Source organism: Colossoma macropomum, unplaced genomic scaffold (genome assembly GCF_904425465.1).
Source record: "Colossoma macropomum unplaced genomic scaffold, Colossoma_macropomum, whole genome shotgun sequence".
NCBI classification, from domain to species: domain Eukaryota; kingdom Metazoa; phylum Chordata; class Actinopteri; order Characiformes; family Serrasalmidae; genus Colossoma; species Colossoma macropomum.
This window is the reverse complement of record NW_023494809.1, coordinates 467,501-481,253: the sequence shown is the minus strand read 5'-3', so window position 1 is coordinate 481,253 and position 13,753 is coordinate 467,501. Positions and strand designations below refer to the sequence as shown.

The 13,753-nt window shown below is 45.1% G+C and overlaps 1 protein-coding gene across 3 annotated transcripts in view; it reads right to left on the bottom strand.

Annotated features, from left to right (window-relative positions):
* Positions 1-13,753, bottom strand: part of cdk14 (cyclin-dependent kinase 14) — a 122,794-nt gene that overhangs the window by 83,057 nt on the left and 25,984 nt on the right. Inside the window, exon 1 of one of the 3 annotated variants that reach the window (XM_036557964.1) lies at positions 6,882-7,144. The exons of 1 other annotated variant lie outside the window; for it this stretch is intronic. The gene's annotated coding sequence lies outside the window, so the exon portion shown is untranslated. Of the gene's footprint in view, positions 1-6,881; positions 7,145-13,753 lie in introns of those variants that run through there. One more of the 3 variants, XM_036557963.1, reaches the window with a different exon arrangement.

The following is a 13,753-nucleotide window of genomic DNA, read 5'->3' as shown; positions in this document are numbered from 1 at the left end:
TGCATAGCTGATGGCATTAAGCAGTGATGAAGTCAGGATCATTACTGCCAGCTGGATGATTGCAGTTGCCGCAATGCCACTACATCACTGAAACTCCAGCAGGGCCTCGACTACAGCCGTCCTCAATCAAACCGACAAACAGACACCACAGCTTACTTTGCCTTTCAGTCACACTGCGATTATTTATATACACACCGTACCCAAAGTCATCACACACAGTACAGCCGCTTTACATCAAGCTCGACTGAGTATCGTCTAATAGGGCTCTGCAGCTGTCTAACTATATATCAATCTGCTCACGATCCAGTATCAGAAGAAAAACTGCAGTTCTCTACAGCAGCTGACACTGTACATCAGATTTCACTGTTTTCATCTCAATGCATTAAACTTTACTGTCCTGAACTGAACATTCACTGAGTCTCTAAACTTCTGACTGAGTCTCTAAACTTCTGACTGAGTCTCTAAACTTCTGACTGAGTCTCTAAACTTCTGATCTGCCCCTAAACGTCTACTTGTGTCCCTAAATGCCTGCCTGTGTCCCCAAATTTCTGACTGAAATTTCTCCTGGATTTTCACTGTCACTAAATGTCTGATCTTGTGCACAATTCCAAATCAATCAATCAATCAATCAATCAATCAATCAATCAACCAATCGAGGCCTGTTCAAATGAAGACAGAAGAATCGCTTGACCACTGAGAGCTTTCTAAAAAGCGGTCACTTTTCTCTCTCGGAGGAGCAGCGTGTATCTGAGAGACGTTTCCTGCTGGGGAGAAACTGAAATGAAGAAGAAAGTGTGACGCTGCGCCTCAAACACACCCCACCATCAGAGTGAGAGAGACGGCAGCGTGTGTCCTAAACGCGCCGTCAGCCGAGATCCAAACCACACACACTTTTATCTGCAGCAGGAGAATCAGCAGCTCCATCTCAGATTACAGCCAGTCGGAGCGGAGCGGAGATACAACACCTGCGCTGGGCTCACCTGAGCGGCACATACACTCCACCAGTCAGACAGAGAGAGAGAGAGAGAGAGAGAGAGAGAGAGAGAGGCTGCCAACATCAGCCACATGCACGTCTGCTAAAGCTTCAAAGCTGCAATCTCACATCACAGCGATTCATGATGCTGACCTCTCTCTCTCTCTCTCTCTCTCTCTCTCTCTACATCCAGTTTAACTCTTTAACTGCAGGGTTATTATTAAGGCACTAATATTGTTACATGTCTTACATACTATTTGTCGAGTACTATCAATAATTACAGAATGAAATTTTAATGCCACTGTACATCGAAATTCTGTTTTGCAACATGTCGTTTTGTTTCTGCTACAAATGATTCAGAATATACTATGAATCATTCAGTATCTATGAAGAACAGTGTTATACGGCTCCAACACGGCAGCTCAGCTACGTAATTCTTCACCTAAATCCCCTCCAGTCTGCTCTCCTCCACTGAAGCCCACTCAGATCCTCCTCTTTTCTCCACACTTTCATTTTCCTGCTCAGTGCTGATAAAACTGATTCTGTTCTGCTCATATTTTTGTCATATTTTCCTCAGCACCATCATCTTCATCACTCTCATCAGCACCATCATCCTCATCACTCTCATCAGCACCATCATCCTCATCACTCTCATCAGCACCATCATCCTCATCAGCACCATCATCCTCATCACTCTCATCAGCACCATCATCCTCATCAGCACCATCATCCTCATCACTCTCATCAGCACCGTTATCCTCATCACTCTCATCAGCGCCATCATCCTCATCACTCTCATCAGCACCATCATCCTCATCACTCTCATCATCACCATCATCCTCATCACTCTCATCAGCACCATCATCTTCATCACTCTCATCAGCACCATCATCCTCATCACTCTCATCAGCACCATCATCTTCATCACTCTCATCAGCACCATCATCTTCATCACTCATCAGCACCATCATCTTCATCACTCTCATCATCACCATCATCCTCATCACTCTCATCAGCACCATCATCCTCATCAGCACCATCATCTTCATCACTCTCATCAGCACCATCATCTTCATCACTCTCATCAGCACCATCATCTTTATCACTCATCAGCACCATCATCCTCATCACTCTCATCAGCACCATCATCCTCATCACTCTCATCAACACCATCATCCTCATCACTCTCATCAGCACCATCATCCTCATCACTCTCATCAGCACCATCATCTTTATCACTCATCAGCACCATCATCCTCATCACTCTCATCAGCACCATCATCTTTCATCACTCATCAGCACCATCATCCTCATCACTCTCATCAGCACCATCATCCTCATCACTCTCATCAGCACCATCATCCTCATCACTCTCATCAGCACCATCATCTTTATCACTCATCAGCACCATCATCCTCATCACTCTCATCAGCACCATCATCTTTATCACTCATCAGCACCATCATCCTCATCACTCTCATCAGCACCATCATCCTCATCACTCTCATCAGCACCATCATCCTCATCACTCTCATCAGCACCGTCATCCTCACCACTCTCATCAGCACCATCATCCTCATCACTCTCATCAGCACCGTCATCCTCACCACTCTCATCATCACTGTCACCATCATTAGCACTGTCATCACTATCACACCATCTGCACCGTCACTCACAACAAAACTCCAGTTGCTGGTTTGGATGAAGTCTGATGTTTTGAGTAGAACCATTAATAATAACTTCAGCGTCTCAACGTCCCACCAGCAGAGTTACGGATGGTTGTTACTGGACCAATCATGGTAACAAACGAGTGTGTTACAGTCTGAGCGGTGCTGGTCTCTGCAGTTTGCCTTTACTGGTAACTCACATCTACACACAAAAACTAATATCCAAATCCCAGTATTAAAAACCGAATACCCGATGAACGAACAGTCGAATATTTGGGTCCAGCTCTAGACGCCACAATGGACAGCCTCTGCAGGCCCACCGACCAATCATCACGCTCCACAAAACACACAATATCTGTACATGTTTTTGTCATGATTAGGGGCCAAAAACAAAGTGAAACTAAGCTTTGAGTGCGCTGCTGCACTTCTAGCCTTCTTTGCTATTACAGTTGCTTAGTTGCTATTACAGTGTAAAGGACTCTAATGGTTTAACAGGCGTTCTGAGATCGATCATAGATGCATTTGATGTCCTACAGGAGACTAGTGATATCTAATGGTAATCATTTAGCCAATTCCCATTAGAGAGCAAAATCTTCAGGTTTTCATCTGAATGGTTCTAATGGTCTTTTTTCACTGCTGCATCAAGCTCTAGACATTGAGGAGGTTCTAGATAGACATCAGTTGTAGCCTAATGTGTTTCAGTCAGAAGGGAAACAGCAGCAGCTTTTACAAGCTTCAGAAGTCTGTGCTGAATCCAGCACCGGCAAAAAAATGTAATGTGAATCCCATTAGCTTGGTGCTAATACACAACTAAAATCCCATAGGGGTGCTAGCAGAAACTAGCACCATCGTAGAAATGTTTATTTCCTTGTTCCTTGAGTTTTGACATTTACGGCCCGAACTGAAGCCGTCCATTAGATATTACAAATAACACCTGCTCTGTGGCGGTCCTGTGGGGGTCCTAACCGCTGATGAACAGGCTAAAGGGGGCTAACAAATCACACACAGAAACAGAAGGACCACAGCTTGTAATTGTAGAACTATAAAGTGTCCTGAATGGTGAGTGGAGCTGATAAAGTGACCAGCGATCATAGATCAGACGGTGTGCAGTCGAAGCACCTGAGGCTGAGGCTAAAGCGAGTCTGGTTCATTAATGCTAATGCTAATGCTAATGCTGCAGCTCTCTAAGCTAGTTAAAGCACTTCCACTGCTCGAGATTGTAAATTACACCGTTTGATGGAGAAGCGTGGCTTTTCAGGGTGAAGTGGGTTTCTGAGCACCGTTAATTGCACTTGACAGGTTGATTACACACACACACACGCACACACGCACACACACACACACACACACACACTCAACACACACACCTCAACGAACAGATACAAAAGGACGGCGCCGGTCAAAACAGTCTCCTAACGAAGAGATCAGCATAGTACGTTAGGTAAATGAAGACAGGCGCAATTAGAACTCTGTGTCTGTGACAGTAAGGAGGCGTGAGGTGAAGTGCAGTGTGGGTACGGAGTGTAGGAGGGCTGCAGATAACGGAGCTTCAGACTGAGAGGGTCTCCACGAGGGAGAGCGTTAAAGAGGCATTCCAGCACTTCAACTAGCGTTTAACGAGTTATGCAGTGTTCTCTAGGCGCCTCTCAGCCTCTCGGCGGGTTAGGAGTTCATGGTTTTGTGTTGTTCCATCTATCAGTGTTCTCTCACTACAATACCCAGCATGCACTGTGTGATGCTGCGCTCACACGTTGGTGGTAGATGGAAGGACGGCAAACCCAACGTTCCATTGTTTTCAAAGGAGCTGTGATGGAAAACTCTGCCTCCTCCAGAGGTCGAGTTTCCCGCAGCAGTTAATTAAGCTGATTACTTGGAAGCCGTGGAAGCCAGACGTCCCGTTGCCGAATTCCAGACGAGCCCAGATTTACACAGCACAAAACGAAAGAGTGCAGCGCCTCCTGCCTTTTCCACCTTAAATAAACACAACGCTGCTGAAGCTCTCCTCTGATTGGCCTCCATTTTCGCCAGTAACTAGAGGTGTAACGATTCTGAAACCGAGACTGTAACCGTGATACAAACTCTCTCTCATGTTGTGGTTCGATAAACAGAAATAGAAAAAAAACACACACCCCCTCCGCCCACACACACACACACACACACACACACACACACACACACACACACACACACACACACACACACACCAAACCACTGCCGCCGCTGTTGAGCTCTCATTACATTGTTAATGTAACAAAACTAATTTTTTCATTTCAGAATTAACACTATAACGAAAGTAAATCACTGAATTATGATTATATTTAAAGGTAGGGCGAGCTGCACAAAATGTACTGTAGAGATTCAAAATTGTTGGTGATTTAATAAAAATTTTTTGCCTGTTTTTTCTAATATATTGATAAAGAAACTGTTCTATAAATCAGGAGGTGATGTCTGTTAGCAGGATTTCTTATTTAATTACCATACGATGGATTTAAACTTACTGAAGGAGTGTCTGACAAACTCCATCTGGAATTATATATAATGATATATACTTGTAAAATGTGATGTGATGATAATAGTAGTTAATTCACTCACATCCTCAGAAGACGCTCCTTCGCCAAGTCTAGACTGAGCTCTCTTTGAACTCTCTATTAACACACTCACAAAAGTCAGATTCATCCGCTTGTGGGGCTCCGAGGCACAACCGACATTACAAAATCTTCTTCTGCAAGTTGTGTGCAGTTACACATTTCCACCAGAGAGGGCTCCAAATCCACAAATCCTACATAGTGTTGCTGTAAACTGTTACCTGTGTTGCTCCAACTGGGCTTTAGAGACACCTGAGCAACACGAGTAACAACGTAAAGCAACACTCTGTAGGATTTGGGGATTTGGAGCCCTCTCTGGTGGAAATGTGTAATTGCACACAACTTGCAGAAGAAGGTTTTGTAATGTGTGCTGTGTTTCGGACCCCCACAAGCAGATGAATCTGACTTTTCTGAGTGTGTTAATAGAGAATCAGAGAGAACTCAGTCTAAACTGAAGGAGCGTCTCTGAGGACGAGAGTGAATCATCTACTACTGTCATCAGATCTTCATCAGTGTGATGGTGATTCTGAGATCATTTGAGGCCGAAACATCGAGCCGGACCTCCTTTTAGAGTCTGTGTGTGACGTTGATACGTAAAGACGTACGACGTGGTGGGAAAAACTCGACGCCTCTGACTTTTAAACGGTTATTTCAGGCTTTACAGGCGACTCAGTAACGACACTACTTACAGTTTTAACCAATAACAGGACGCAGTGCTGCTTTAAACGGTAATGTGTTTCATCACTGACAGGAGAAGTTACAGTAATTACAACTGCTGTACTGTACAGTATTACTGAGTATCACTGTAACCAGTTACTTTATACCACCTTACCCCAACACAGTGTGTGTGTGTGTGTGTGTGTGTGTGAGAATGGGCTCTTTAACGCTCAGCTCTGAGCACACACGCACCACAGCCCATCATCCCCCGGGGCAGGAAGTGGAGTGTATGCTGAGTATCTCTGCTACAGCGATGAGAATCAGCGCAGAGAAAAACAACACAAACACTCACTCACTCTGCACTGCACACACACACACACACACACACACACACAAACACACACACACACACACACACAAACACACACACAGCACTGAGGGAGAGAGAGGTGCTGAATGCATAGAGATCCTCTCTCTCTCTCTGCAGAAGGGCCTTAAAACCTGCACCATACACACCTTACACACACACACACACACACACACACACCTCACACACACACACACACACACACATACAATCACGGTGGTCACGACTGTGTGTGTGCACACGCAAGTGTGTGTTTGTCAATGTAAACATACATTTTACACACACACACACACTAAGAGTGGGATAGACAGAGAGAGAGAGAGAGAGAAAGAAAAGGGATGGAGAAATAAAAGAGAAAGGTGTAATGACAGAGATATTAGGAGAGAAGGAAGAAAGGGACAGAGAGAGAAATGGAGAAAGAAGACAGAAAAGGATGGAGAGAGAATACAGATGGAGATAGAGAGAGAAGAGAGATACAGATAGAGGAAGAAAAGAGATGGAGGGAAGGTAGCGAGAGATGAAGAGCAAGATATGCAGAGAGAAGGGAGAGCGAGAGATGGAAAGGAGAGAGAGAGAGAGAGAGAGAGAGAGAGAGAGAGGATGACCGTGTGCTGATCTCACAGTAATCCTACCTTATTTCAGTCTGTTATCTGGATGTATCTCACCTGAAGAAGCTCACGCAGAAGAAACGCATCCAGGCCAAACCAGTCTGCATTCAAAACATCTCTCTCTCCCCCTCTCTGTATCTCCCTCGCTCGCCCTCAGCCCACAGACTGTACTAAACGCTGGCAGAGAGAGATGGGGGGGGGTGTTCTGGAGAGATTTCTCAGCTATTTCTCTCCAGGTGTGCATACGTGTTTGTGTGTGCGTGCGCGTGTGTGTGTGCGTGGTGGTCCGGCAGTGTGAGGACACACACCGTGACGCAGCGTATGGTGTGTGTTCTCCTCAGGACCCCCCGCCCCCCCAACTCCTGTTAGAAATGAGCCTTTCTCCCTGAACCCCCCTCCTCTCAGAGCAGATGGTTCAGTCTGGAGGAGTTTGAGGAAGCAGAGGAGCAGCCGGAGCGTCTGCAGGAGTGTGTACGCTTGCGTGTGTGTGTGTGTGTGTGTGTGTGTGTGTACGCACTGAGGGGATCCACACGCACACACACACACAGAGGGTATTGATGCTGCGCTGCTTCAGTGAAATTCAACCCTCACGACTGCAGAGCATCTTTAGTGACATCAGCAGCCATAATACACTCACACACACACACACACACACACTCACACACACACACACACACACACACACACACAGGAAACGGACCAGTACCATCTACACACTCACACACTCCACTCACACACACACACACACACACACACACACACACACACTGGAAACAGACCAGTACCATCTACACACTCACACACTCACACACACACTCACTCACACACACACACTCCAGTAGATGATGTAATAAATGGTCTGTAATCACAAACAGATCCCCTTCTGGAGACACCAGAGCTGCTGAATTACTCTATTATTCACATATACCACCGAACTGGGTCACCCAATCACAGCTTACAGCTATTACTATTATTACTGTTATTATTATTACTATTATTAGGGAAGCACCAATTCATAGTGCAGGCAATCACACCGCCACCATTTTGGTAGCAACTTCCAGTTCATTCGACAGCGCAGCGGCAGTTTGTTATGAGATAAAAACTGATCCAGCGAAGGCAGTAAAACATGTTTTTTAAGAATACTCAGTTTAAAATTCAATTTTAAAGCATATTAACACACTTGAGCGCATTGCTTTGGTTTGATCTGACTTGTTGCCGTAGTGATAACAAATGAAAGCTGAAATCTAAACGCGTTTTCTTCTGCTGCGTCCCAAACCGCATACTAGCACGCTAATCAGTAGGGATGCATTGATATCAATGCCGGTATCAGCATCGACACGATACCATGCTCATTTATTTGTAATCGGCTTGCGTCACCTGACAACATGCGACGTAAGCCAAGCGTACACAGCGGCGCTAATTAACCAACGACTCAAGCTGGCAGTGAACGAGGGTCTGCTCACACAGCAAGGTGCTGCTGACAGCACTGCAGTCAGACGCAAAGCCGTCGGTCACTTTAAACATTTGAAAAACAATCACAACCACTTTCCCACATAGGCTAACAAAACGGAGGCAAAAAAGTTTCCTACCAAAGAAAAATGTGACTTTGTAAAGTTGTTTGTAGACAGGCCATACTGTCCTGCCATGTACAGTGCCACCTAGCTGTAATAGTTAGCAGCGCTGCTCAGCGTGTTTGCTCAGTACTCGGTTATTCTGAGTGAATCAGCTCTATTGATAACGGTCTGTAGACAGAGCGTCTGTAGAGGCTGCGTTTCCCGTGAACACGATGGTCTATTCAAACGGACAGTGAGAGTCACCAAAGAACAAGATCTCTAACATCACACAGTGTCTGTCTGGCTATAGAGGACATTCAGCTACGGCTCAACCAGCCAATCAGAATCCAACAGGACGGAAAACTGGACGCTGGAAGCTCCTCGGATGCGTTAGCCTCAGATGTGATTCTGGCTGTTGCTGTGCTGCTGCTGAAAGAGACAGATGAGGATCAAAACTATGAAACCTACTTTACTTACAGCTGTACAGAAGAGCTTTTCTGACGGGGAACTAAACCTCCACTGCAGCGCTGCTCGATCAGAGATCACTGATGTAGCAGAGCGAGATAACGACCTTCATTAACATCAGATAGACTTAATGACTTAACTGTTGAGGTACATCACACTCATTTACACTGACAGATACTTCATTCTCAGTAGGTACTCAGTGTGGTATTGGACTAAAAACATACTCACTCTGAAAACACAGTATCGATGCATCCTTACTAAACTGTGTAAAAAACAAGGCAATATCATTAGAAGTTCACTCGTTAGTGGTGTAAATGAAGTACAGAAGTTAGGGTTGGATGGAATAACGGTAATAAGGTGTATTGCAGTATTTAACCCTCTGTGGTCTGAGGGTCATTCTCTCGATTCGTCCATCTCTTCTTAAATCCTCCTCTAAAGTCTCTTCATATATCATGATCCTCATATGTTTCATATCTAAATGCTCCGTTATCTTCATCACTACTTTCCAAACCCGCTGCAGCAGCTTCAGCAGCTGTAAACTCTCTGCACGCCGTTTCACATGAGTCTCCGATGTGGACTGAATGAAGAATGAAGGGTTTCCGGCATGATGGTCAGTCCTTAGTGATTTCCTGAGTGTCCATTGGTCAGTTTCACACAGAATGTAGACGGACACACCAATCCACCAGCTCCACACGGTGAGAGGCAGATGACGTGTATCTCAGCCCCTCTTCATAGGCTCATAACTCTGGATGTGAGTCTCGTATGATCTCGAGATAAGATGGAATGGAAAGGGCGACTCTACAGATTCAGGAAGTGTCTGAACTGGATTTCTGAGCTGGATCATCACAAAGATACAGACACAGATATAGAAACAGTGAGTTTGATGTGTGGTTGAGTTTGTGGACCCAAGAGGTCTCAAAATGATGACAGTATTTAAATTGATGATGTGTCACATTTCTATTCTGTGTGTACATTTTAGAGGGTCACTGATTGGTGGTGCAGAAGCTCACCAATAGGTGGCGCTGATAGAAAGAGAGGAAAAATCAGAGGCTGGAAAAAACCTCTCAGCGTGATAGCAGCTCAGCAGTGGCTAAGAGCTCCTCTCACCACAAAACACACTCAGCTTTCACTCCAACGCCGGTCACTCCACTCTGCGCTCTCAGATACCCTCTAAACGGACATCACTTTAGCTTCAGTTAGCTGGAACTGCGCCGGTGCTGTGTGGCACGTTTGACTTGCTAACTAAGCCATCATTAGCTTAGCCAACATGCTACAGTCCCAAACACCACAGAACAGGTTCTCGGTCGGTGCTTCAGTTAGCCTGAATGAAACATTCTGTAGAAAGCAGAGCTGTTATCATGCTAGCTAAGCTAATGCTAATCAGCTACTCTCCCAGAAGTCTGTCCCTGATTGGTCAGAAGTCTGTTCCTGACTAGTCAGAAGTCTGTCCCTGATTGGTCAGAAGTCTGTCCCTGATTGGTCAGAAGTCTGTCCCTGATTGATCAGAAGTCTGTTCCTGACTAGTCAGAAGTCTGTCCCTGATTGGTCAGAAGTCTGTCCCTGACTGGTCAGAAGTCTGTCCCTGATTGGTCAGAAGTCTGTCCCTGATTGGTCAGAAGTCTGTCCCTGATTGGTCAGAAGTCTGTCCCTGACTGGTCAGAAGTCTGTCCCTGACTGGTCAGAAGTCTGTTCCTGACTAGTCAGAAGTCTGTCCCTGACTGGTCAGAAGTCTGTCCCTGACTGGTCAGAAGTCTGTCCCTGATTGATCAGAAGTCTGTTCCTGACTAGTCAGAAGTCTGTCCCTGATTGGTCAGAAGTCTGTCCCTGACTGGTCAGAAGTCTGTCCCTGATTGGTCAGAAGTCTGTCCCTGATTGGTCAGAATTCTGTCCCTGATTGATCAAAGAGTTATCCCTGATTAGTCAGAGGGCTGCCCCATACTGATCAGAGAGCTGTCCCTGATCACAGCAGAGCTGATTATGATGTGAAGTCCCAAACTTCGTCTGTCCTGGAGCAGGTTAGGTATGGTCTGCCACAGCGATGTAGCCCACTAAAAAGTGATCCAGGGTTAGACTGAGCTGAGCTGCTCGCTGAGCAGAGAAACAGCTTCAGCACATCATCTCAGACACAGCTGGACTGACCACAACCTCTCACAGCTCTGAGAGAGGAGTTACACTCAGACTAAAGAGAGGAGAAAGAGCTCACAGCCATCTGAGCTAATCCTCACGCTCTGAACGGCCCAACAACTTCCACAAACAAAAACACCCGTTCACACACACACACACACACACACTCACACACACACACACACACACACACACACACACACACTCACACACACACACACACACAAACACACACACACACACACACACACACACACACACACACACACACTCACACACACACACACACACACACACACACACACACACACACACTCACACACACACTCACACACACACACTCTGCTCTCTGACCGGAGGCGCTGGTGTGTGTGGGTGTGTATCCTGAAAGGCTGAGGGGCGAGCGGCATACATAATTCAACACAACACATCTAACACCCTGCCGGGCGAGAGAGAGAGAGAGACAGAGAGAGAGAGAAAGAATGACAGGGAGAGAGAGAGAGAGAGAGAGAGAGAGAGAGAGACAGGGAGGGAGAGAGAGAGAGAGGAGAGAGAGAGAGAGAGAGAGAGAGAGAGAGAGAGAGAGAGGGAGAGAGACAGACAGAAAGAGACAGAAAGAGAGAGAGGGAGAGGGAGGCCAAAAGGCTGCAGATCCACTAGTGCTGGGTGATATGGCCAAAAATCTTTTGATATCTTTCACGTGTTCACATGTACTTCATAATCAGATCACTATCCGATTCCTGCAGTTATCTGATTAGTGGTTGTGTAAACACACACTCCGATTTCTTAGATCAGATTAAGGTCTATAAATCTGATTAGTCAATCTGATAAAGAGGCTGATCTGAGCTCAGTAAGGGGGTTTTTCACTCTGATTTCTTTTGTTTCTCTCAGTCTGAGCATGTGTGAAAACAGAGCGCCCCCTGGAAACAGACAGCAGCGTTTAACGCAGAACCCGCGAGACCAACACAGCACTTGTGGAGCGAGGCTGAACCCGAATACACACTGGATCAAATGAAGGACTTAAACATTCCTCATCTTCTAAATGACGTACGTTCACCTTTTCAGAGACATTTGAGTTTTACGTTATGTTTACGTCACGTCTTATTCTGTTTATTGGGTGGTTGTAAAGCAGAAATCTGATTACTGTCTGATTCATGTAGACTTGGAGTTTCACATTATCTGAATACCCAAGAGGATGAAAACACACTGAATCAGTTACTGACACAATCTGATTTTCTGCAGTTGTCGGATTATTAAGTGTAAACACACTGAACCAGTTACTGACACAATCTGATTTTCTGCAGTTGTCGGATTATTAAGTGTAAACACACTGAACCAGTTACTGACACAATCTGATTTTCTGCAGTTATCAGATTATTAAGCGTAAACACGCTGAACCGGTTACTGACACAATCTGATTTTCTGCAGTTATCAGATTATGAAGTGTAAACACACTGAACCGGTTACTGACACAATCTGATTTTCTGCAGTTATCAGATTATTAGGTGTAAACACACTGAACCAGGCAACCCTCCAGTGCAACATTCTTGCCGCAGAATCAGACTATGTTTTAGAGCATTTAGACGTTTGATTTTTTTTACCCGATTCTGAGTGCAATCTAGTAGTGTAAACTGGTCAGTGACTCAGTCTGAACGAACTCCTCCAACAGCCAATTAAAACTGAGAGCACAACATCTAACGAGAAACTGTAGAACAGACTCAGTTTATATCACAATACCTACATTTAGAGTCGGTTATTCATTCAACCTAATGAGAAACTGTAGAACAGACTCGGTTTATATCACAATACCTACATTTAGAGTCGGTTATTCATTCAGCCTAATGAGAAACTGTAGAACAGACTCAGTTTATATCACAATACCTACATTTAGAGTCAGTTATTCATTCAGCCTAATGAGAAACTGTAGAACAGACTCAGTTTATATCACAATACCTACATTTAGAGTCGGTTATTCATTCAGCCTAATGAGAAACTGTAGAACAGACTCAGTTTATATCACAATACCTACATTTAGAGTCGGTTATTCATTCAGCCTAATGAGAAACTGTAGAACAGACTCAGTTTATATCACAATACCTACATTTAGAGTCGGTTATTCATTCAGCCTAATGAGAAACTGTAATGCTGTAGGCTGCGGGTTACAGTAATTTTCTCTCTACCAACGTAGAGAGTAAAAGTCAGAGCGCCACCTATTGTACTGGAGTAGCAGCTGTTGAAATGTGAAGGCTGAAAACATCTACTGTTATTTTACTGAGGGAAAATTACTGTTATCATTTTAGCACCAACGCCAAACTTTACTGTAACTCATCTCATCAGATCATTTACTGGTTTACTCTGATAGAACACTTCCTTCCTGCCATTATCCTCTCTGTCTCTCCCGCTCAGCCTCTTTTTCACCTCTTTCTCTCCCGCACTAATACTATTATCTCCGAGCTGCGCTACTGTTTCAGAGTTTAAGTGGAGAGTTTCATCTCTCTCAAGTTACAGGATCATGCCTCATCTCTCTCCCTCTCTCTCTCTCTCTCTCTCTCTCTCTCTCTCTCTCTCTCTCTCTCTCTCACACACACACACACACACACACACGAGGAAGCCCAGGATCCTGACGGATGAAGTAAGACTCGTTTAGAGACAGAGGGTGTCAGATTTATGTGTTCTTGCAGAGCGCTGCTGGGCGGCGCTATTGAGGCTCTTCCATACACAATGAAACACTTACACTATTTTAGTTGCTTGAAA